The following is a 7954-nucleotide window of genomic DNA, read 5'->3' as shown; positions in this document are numbered from 1 at the left end:
TATTGTAGACATTGCTGCTATAAACTTTCGGGTGCACCTGCCCCTTCGGATCACTACGTTTGTATCTTTAGGGTAGTGCAATCACTGGGTCATAGGGTAGTTCTATTTTCAACCTTTTGAGGAACCTCCATGCTGTTTTCCAGAGTGGTTGCACCAGCTTGCATTCCCACCAACAGTGTAGGAGGGTTCCCCTTTCTCCGCATCCTCGCCAGCATCTGTCATTTCTTGACTTGTTAATTTTAGCCATACTGACTGGTGTGAGGTGGTATCTCATTGTGTTTTTGATTTGTATTTCTCTGATGCCGAGTGATGGGGAGCATTTTTTTCATGTGTCTGTTGGCCATCTGGATGTCTTCTTTGCAGAAATGTCTGTTCATGTCCTCTGCCCATTTCTTGATTGGATTATTCTTTGGGTGTTGAGTTTGCTAAGTTCTTTATAGATTTTGGACACTAGCCCTTTATCTGATATGTCATTTGCAAATATCTTCTCCCATTCTGTCAGTTGTCTTTTGGTTTTGTTAACTGTTTCCTTTGCTGTGCAAAACTTTTGATCTTGATGAAATCCCAATGTTCATTTTTGCCCTTGCTTCCCTTGCCTTTGGCGATGTTCCTAGGAAGATGTTGTTGCGGCTGAGGTCGAAGAGGTTGCTGCCTGTGTTCTCCTCAAGGATTTTGATGGATTCCTTTCTCACATCGAGATCCTTCATCCATTTTGAGTCTATTTTCGTGTGTGGTGTAAGGAAATGATCCAATTTCATTTTTCTGCATGTGGCTGTCCAATTTTCCCAACACCATTTGTTGAAGAGGCTGTCTTTTTTCCACTGGACATTCTTTCCTGCTTTGTCGAAAATGAGTTGACCATAGAGTTGAGGGTCTATTTCTGGGCTCTCTATTCTGTTCCATTCATCTATGTGTCTGTTTTTGTGCCAGTACCATGCTATCTTGATGATGACAGCTTTGTCGTAGAGCTTGAAGTCCGGAATTGTGATGCCACCAACTTTGGCTTTCTTTTTCAATATTGCTTTGGCTATTCGAGGTCTTTTCTGGTTCCATATAAATTTTAGGATTATTTGTTCCATTTCTTTGAAAAAAATGGATGGTACTTTGGTAGGAATTGCATTAAATGTGTCGATTGCTTTAGGTAGCATAGACATTTTCACAATATTTATTCTTCCAATCCAGGAGCATGGAACATTTTTCCATTTCTTTGTGTCTTCTTCAATTTCTTTCATGAGTACTTTATAGTTTTCTGTGTATAGATTCTTAGCCTCTTTGGTTAGGTTTATTCCTAGGTATCTTATAGATTTGGGTGCAATTGTAAATGGGATTGACTCCTTAATTTCCCTTTCTTCTGTCTTGTTGTTGGTGTAGAGAAATGCAACTGATTTCTGTGCATTGATTTTATATCCTGACACTTTACTGAATTCCTGTACAAGTTCTAGCAGTTTTGGAGTGGAGTCTTTTGGGTTTTCCACATATAGTATCATATCATCTGCAAAGAGTGATAGTTTGACTTCTTCTTTGCTGATTTGGATGCCTTTAATTTCCTTTTGTTGTCTGATTGCTGAGGCTAGGACTTCTAGTACTATGTTGAATAGCAGTGGTGATAACGGACATCCCTGCCGTGTTCCTGACCTTAGTGGAAAAGCTTTCAGTTTTTCTCCATTGAGAATGATATTTGCAGTGGGTTTGTCATAGATGGCTTTAATAATATTGAGATATGTGCCGTCTATCCCTACACTTTGAAGAGTTTTGATCAGGAAGGGATGCTGTACTTTGTCAAATGCTTTTTCAGCACCTATGGAGAGTATCATATGGTTCTTGTTCTTTCTTTTATTAACGTGTTGTATCACATTGATTGATTTGCGGATGTTGAACCAACCCTTCCAGCCAGGAATAAATCCCACTTGGTCGTGGTGAATAATCCTTTTAATGTACTGTTGAATCCTATTGGCTAGTATTTTGGTGAGAATTTTTGCATCTGTGTTCATCAAGGATATTGGTCTGTAGTTCTCTTTTTTGATGGGATCCTTGTCTGGTTTTGGGATCAAGGTGATGCTGGCCTCATAAAATGAGTTTGGAAGTTTTCCTTCCATTTCTATTTTTTGGAACAGTTTCAGGAGAATAGGAATTAGTTCTTCTTTAAATGTTTGGTAGAATTCCCCTGGGAAGCCGTCTGGCCCTGGGCTTTTGTTTGTTTGAAGATTTTTGATGACTGTTTCAATCTCCTTACTGGTTATGGGTCTGTTCAGGCTTTCTATTTCTTCCTAGTTCAGTTGTGGTAGTTTATATGTCTTTAGGAATGCATCCATTTCTTCCAGATTGTCAAATTTGTTGGCGTAGAGTTGCTCATAGTATGTTCTTATAATTGTCTGTTATTTCTTTGGTGTTAGTTGTGATCTCTCCTCTTTCATTCAAGATTTTATTTATTTGGGTCCTTTCTCTTTTCTTTTTGATAAGTCTGGCCAGGGGGTTATCGATCTTATTAATTCCTTCAAAGAACCAGCTCCTACTTTTATTGATTTGTTCTATTGTTTTTTGGTTTCTATTTCATTGATTTCTGCTCTGATCTTTATGATTTCTCCTGCTGGGTTTAGGGTTTCTTTCTTGTTCTTTCTCCAGCTCTTTTAGGTGTAGGGTTAGGTTGTGTACCTGAGACCTTTCTTGTTTCTTGAGAAAGGCTTGTATCGCTATATATTTTCCTCTCAGGACAGCCTTTGTTGTGTCCCACAGATTTTGAACCGTTGTGTTTTCATTATCATTTGTTTCCATGAATTTTTTCAATTCTTCTTTAATTTCCTGCTTGACCCATTCATTCTCTAGAAGGATGCTGTTTAGTCTCCATGTATTTGGGTTCTTTCCAAATTTCCTCTTGTGATTGAGCTCTAGCTTCAGAGCATTGTGTTCTGAAAATATGCAGGGAATGATCCCAATCTTTTGATACCGGTTGAGACTTGATTTAGGACCAAGAATGTGATCTATTCTGGAGAATGTTCCATGTGCACTAGAGAAGAATGTGTATTCTGTTGCTTTGGGATGAAATGTTCTGAATATATCTGTGATGTCCATCTGGTCCAGTGTGTCATTTAAGGCCTTGATTTCCTTGTTGATCTTTTGCTTGGATGATCTGTCCATTTCAGTGAGGGGAGTGTTAAAGTCCCCTACTATTATTGTATTATTGTCGATATGTTTCTTTGATTTTGTTATTAATTGGTTTATATAGTTGGCTGCTCCCACGTTAGGGGCATAGATATTTAAAATTGTTAGATCTTCTTGTTGGATAGTTCCTTTGAGTATGATATAGTGTCCTTCCTCATCTCTTATTGTAGTCTTTGGCTTAAAATCTAATTGATCTGATATAAGGATTGCCACTCCTGCTTTCTTCTGATGTCCATTAGCATGGTAAATTCTTTTCCACCCCCTCACTTTAAATCTGGAGGTGTCTTCAGGTTTAAGATGAGTTTCTTGTAGGCAACATATAGATGGGTTTTGTTTTTTTATCCATTCTGATACCCTGTGTCTTTTGATTGGGGCATTTAGCCCATTAACATTCAGGGTAAGTATTGAGAGATATGAATTTTGTGCCATTGTATTGCCTGTTAGGTGACTGTTATTGTATATTGTCTCTGTTTCTTTCTGATCTACTACTTTTAGGGTCTCTCTTTGCTTAGAGGACCCCTTTCAATATTTCCTGTAGAGCTGGTTTGGTATTTGCAAATTCTTTCAGTTTTTGTTTATCCTGGAAGCTTTTAATCTCTCCTTCTATTTTCAATGATAGCCTAGCTGGATATCGTATTCTTGGCTGCATGTTTTTCTCTTTTAGTACTCTGAATATATCATGCCAGCTCTTTCTGGCCTGCCAGGTCCCTGTGGATACGTCTGCTGCCAATCTAATATTTTTACCATTGTACGTTACAGACTTCTTTTCCCGGGCTGCTTTCAGGATTTTCTCTTTGTCACTAAGACTTGTAAATTTTACTATTAGGTGACGGGGTGTAGACCTATTCTTATTGATTTTGAGGGGGGTTCTCTGAACCTCCTGGATTTTGATGCTTGTTCCCTTTGCCATATTGGGGAAATTCTCTCCAATAATTCTCTCCAATATACCTTCTGCTCCCCTCTCTGTTTCCTCTTCTTCTGGAATCCCAATGATTCTAATGTTGTTTCGTCTTATGGTGTCACTTATCTCTCGAATTCTCCCCTCGTGGTCCAGTAGCTGTTTGTCCCTCTTTTGCTCAGCTTCTTTATTCTCTGTCATTTGGTCTTCTATATCGCTAATTCTTTCTTCTGCCTCATTTATCCTAGCAGTGAGAGCCTCCATTTTTGATTGCACCTCATTAATAGCTTTTTTATTTCAACTTGGTTAGATTTTAGTTCTTTTATTTCTCCAGAAAGGGCTTTTATATCTCCCGAGAGGGTTTCTCTAATATCTTCCATCCCTTTTTCGAGCCCGGCTAGAACCTTGAAAATCGTCATTCTGAACTCTAGATCTGACATATTACCAATGTCTGTATTGATTAGGTCCCTAGCCTTTGGTACTGCCTCTTGTTCTTTTTTTTGTGGTGAATTTTTCCACCTTGTCATTTTGTCCAGATAAGAGTATTTGAAGGAGCAAGTAAAATACTATAAGGGTGGCAACAACCCCAGGAAAATATGCTTTAGCCAAATCAGAAGAGATCCCAAATCATGAGGGGGGAGAAAGGGGATAAAAAGTGGTTCAGAAAGAAAAAAGAAAAAAAAAGAAACTATTAAAAAAAGAAAGCCGATAAAGAAACAATATAAAAAGAGGAAAAAAATATATATATATTAGATAAACTATTTAAAAAACGTTAAAAAAGAAAACGGTAAAAGTTAAAAAAAATTAGCAGAAGAAGAGAAAAAGAAAAAAAAATTTGAAAAAGAAAAATAAATTAACTGCAAGGCTAAAAAATCATGGGGAGAAAGCCATGAGTTCCGTGCTTTGCTTTCTTCTCCTCTGGAATTCTGCCGCTCTCCTTGGTATTGAAACTGCACTCCTCGGTAGGTGAACTTGGTCCTGGCTGGGTTTCCCATTGATCTTCTGGGGGAGGGGCCTGTTGTAGTGATTCTCAAGCGTCTTTTCCCCAGGCGGAGTTGTACCGCCCTTACCCGGGGCCGGGCTGAGTAATCTGCTCGGGTTTGCTGGGTTTGCTTTCACGAGCTTTTGTTCCCTGAGCGCTTTCCGTAGAGTTCCGGAAGACGGGAATGAAGATGGCGGCCTCCCGGTCTCTGGCCGGAGGAGCCGAGAGCCCGGGGCCCCTCTCCTCAGTGTGCCCTCAGAGAACAGCGCCCAATGACTCCCGTCACCCTGGCCTCCGGCCGTGCTCCGAGCTGACCGAGCCTGCGACTGGTTCAAGGCAACCCCGAGCTGAGAGTCACTCCTCGGCTCTACTCTGTAGCCGGCTTACCCGTTCTAATACCAGTAAGCTCTGCGACACTCAGACACCCCCGATCCTTCTGCGACCCTGCGGGACCTGAGGCCGCGCTGACCCCGCCTGGGCTTCACCCCAGTTAAGCCTCTGGAGCGATGTCCCTCAGCGGAACAGGCTTTTAAAAGTCCTGATTTTGTGCTCTGCTGCTCCGCTGCTCACTGGGAGCCGGCCCCTCCCCCCGCGGTCTATCTTCCCGTCGCTTTGGATTCACTTCTCCGCCAGTCCTACTTTTCAAATAGTGTTTGATTTTCTGTTTCTAGAATTGCTGTTCTTCTTCTCTTCAATCTCCCGTTGGATTTGTAGGTATTTGCAATCTTTAGATAAGCTATTTAGCTGATCTCCCGCTACCCGAAGTAGTCTCAGCCTGCTACTTCTCCTCCATCTTGACTCCTCCCCCCCCCATCACTCACCATGAAGCAAATTTTAAATATATTTGAGATTCAAAACACGGGAAGGTCAGATGAACATTTCATGAATTATAACTGTTTTAAATATCCTTGTTAGCAGTCCCTCAGTAAAATTTGAGGTGTTTTGCTGTTGCACCTCCCTTATTTTGCCTTTAATCCTCAAATATGGAAAGTCCTGGTGGATTTGATTTCTCGAGTGACTGTGGCAGACACGTGGAACTTTGGGTGAATGGAGCGGTCGTAAATGCAGCTGGCCACTAGGGGGAGCGATGTCACAGACTGTACAAGCTCTTCTGGCTGCTTCCTGTCAGAATTGAATGGAATTGTTGGACAGCTTGGAGAGTCCGTGGTGGTTGGTGTCAGCAAATAGGACACACCCATGTACTTGAAACAGGAACACATCTGCTACCACCACGGCAGCAACGACTGCATAAAGACCCCATGGGGATCCTCTGTGCTCTGTGGTCTTGGAAGAATGGAATCAGGTTCAACTGGCAGTGGGGAGAGTTGGTTTCCAAGATCAAGGATCTGGAGCCCTAGGCGAGAGCTATTCTCTGGGTGAACCCATGGATGCTGACATTACCCCCCCTACCCCCTTCCTCACTAAGGACTCAGAGATCATGATATCACCTCTGGTTCTCTGGGAATGGCGGGAATTATCTGATCTTAGGCATTCTATGTGCCTATGCCCCTCAGTCCCGAGGGCACAGTAGAATGACCTGGCAGGTCCCTGATAAAGACTGATGCTTGAGTCCTGCTCTGGACACAAGTGAGCCACCTGACAGAGCCCGTCTCCGTACCGGTTGGTTTCTTGTGAGACTTCTATTCTTTGGAAGGGTACCCACCCAATACACTCTTGCTACCGTTGCTTCTGCACTCCTCTGGGCTCTTGATTGGTGCCCTTGTGGAAGGTCTCCCTGCCACGTGAAACCTCAGGGGGAATCTCTATTACACAGAGGAAGCACCTGTCTCCATTCTTGATTTCCCTCACAAGACATGTAACACAGTCTTGTCATTGATGTTAGCTTTGCGGGGGGGGGGGGCGGGATTGATAATAATAACAAGTGTCTTAACACTTTGATGCTAAAGGATGTGGGTAGCCCAGAGTGCAAATTAATGAAGGCTTCAAAAAATCATAGTGCCGGGGTGCCTGGGTGGCTCAGCGGGTTTGGCCTCTGCCTTCAGCTCAGGTCATGATCCCAGGGTACTGGGATTGAGCCCCGCATCGGTCTCTCTGCTCAGCGGGGAGCCTGCTTCCTCCTCTCTCTCTCTCTCTCTCTCTCTCTCTCTCCCTCTGCCTACTGTGATCTCTGTCAAATAAATAAATAAAATCTTTTTAAAAAATTATAGTGCCCCCTATGTCTGGTATTGCTTATTTCCCTCATTAAAACCTTTTTTTAAAGATTTTATTTATTTAGACCCACAGAGAGAGAGAGAGAGAGAGAGAGAACACAAGCAGGGGGAGTGGGAGTGGGAGGAGCCGGCTTCCCACTGAGCAGGTAGCCTGGTGCAGGACTGGATCCCAGGACCCAGGGATCATGACCTGAGCTGAAGGCAGATGCTTAACTACTAGCCACCCAGGTGCCCTCATTAACCCCTTTTCCTGGTTGGCTGCTTAACGTCCATGGAGACAAGATCGGTGTTAATATGCATCCTTAGTTTTAGTCCTGAGGTGGGAGTTCAGGGAAGATTTCTGTGGAAAGTTTTATTGACTGTGGAAAGAGCAGAGATAAGCCACTTAAATGCAAAAGGAGTATGTGGGCCTCTTCTAGGTTCAGGCTGTGCATTCTGACCAGTTGCTGATTTGGGTTCTTTCTCTCCAATGGCTATGACCTCAGATGTAGATACACCCAAGGAGAACCTCATGACTTCTGCTACCCTGAAGGGTGTCCAACATGGGCATTCATTTCAAAGAGAATCAGAAAGAGGTGCTGAGAGGTTCAGCAACTCCATTTGCACGCTGGACTCCCCTTGCTTGCCCTCTGGCCACCCTACTGGGAAATAGATGTTGGAACAATCAAACAATAGGATATGGGCATTTGCAAAGAATCTCTTCACCAACACAGGAGGCACCCAGTGCCTGCAAAACGTGGATTC

Source organism: Lutra lutra, chromosome 12 (assembly GCF_902655055.1).
Source record: "Lutra lutra chromosome 12, mLutLut1.2, whole genome shotgun sequence".
Lineage (NCBI taxonomy): Eukaryota > Metazoa > Chordata > Mammalia > Carnivora > Mustelidae > Lutra > Lutra lutra.
This window is presented reverse-complemented; position numbering follows the sequence as displayed.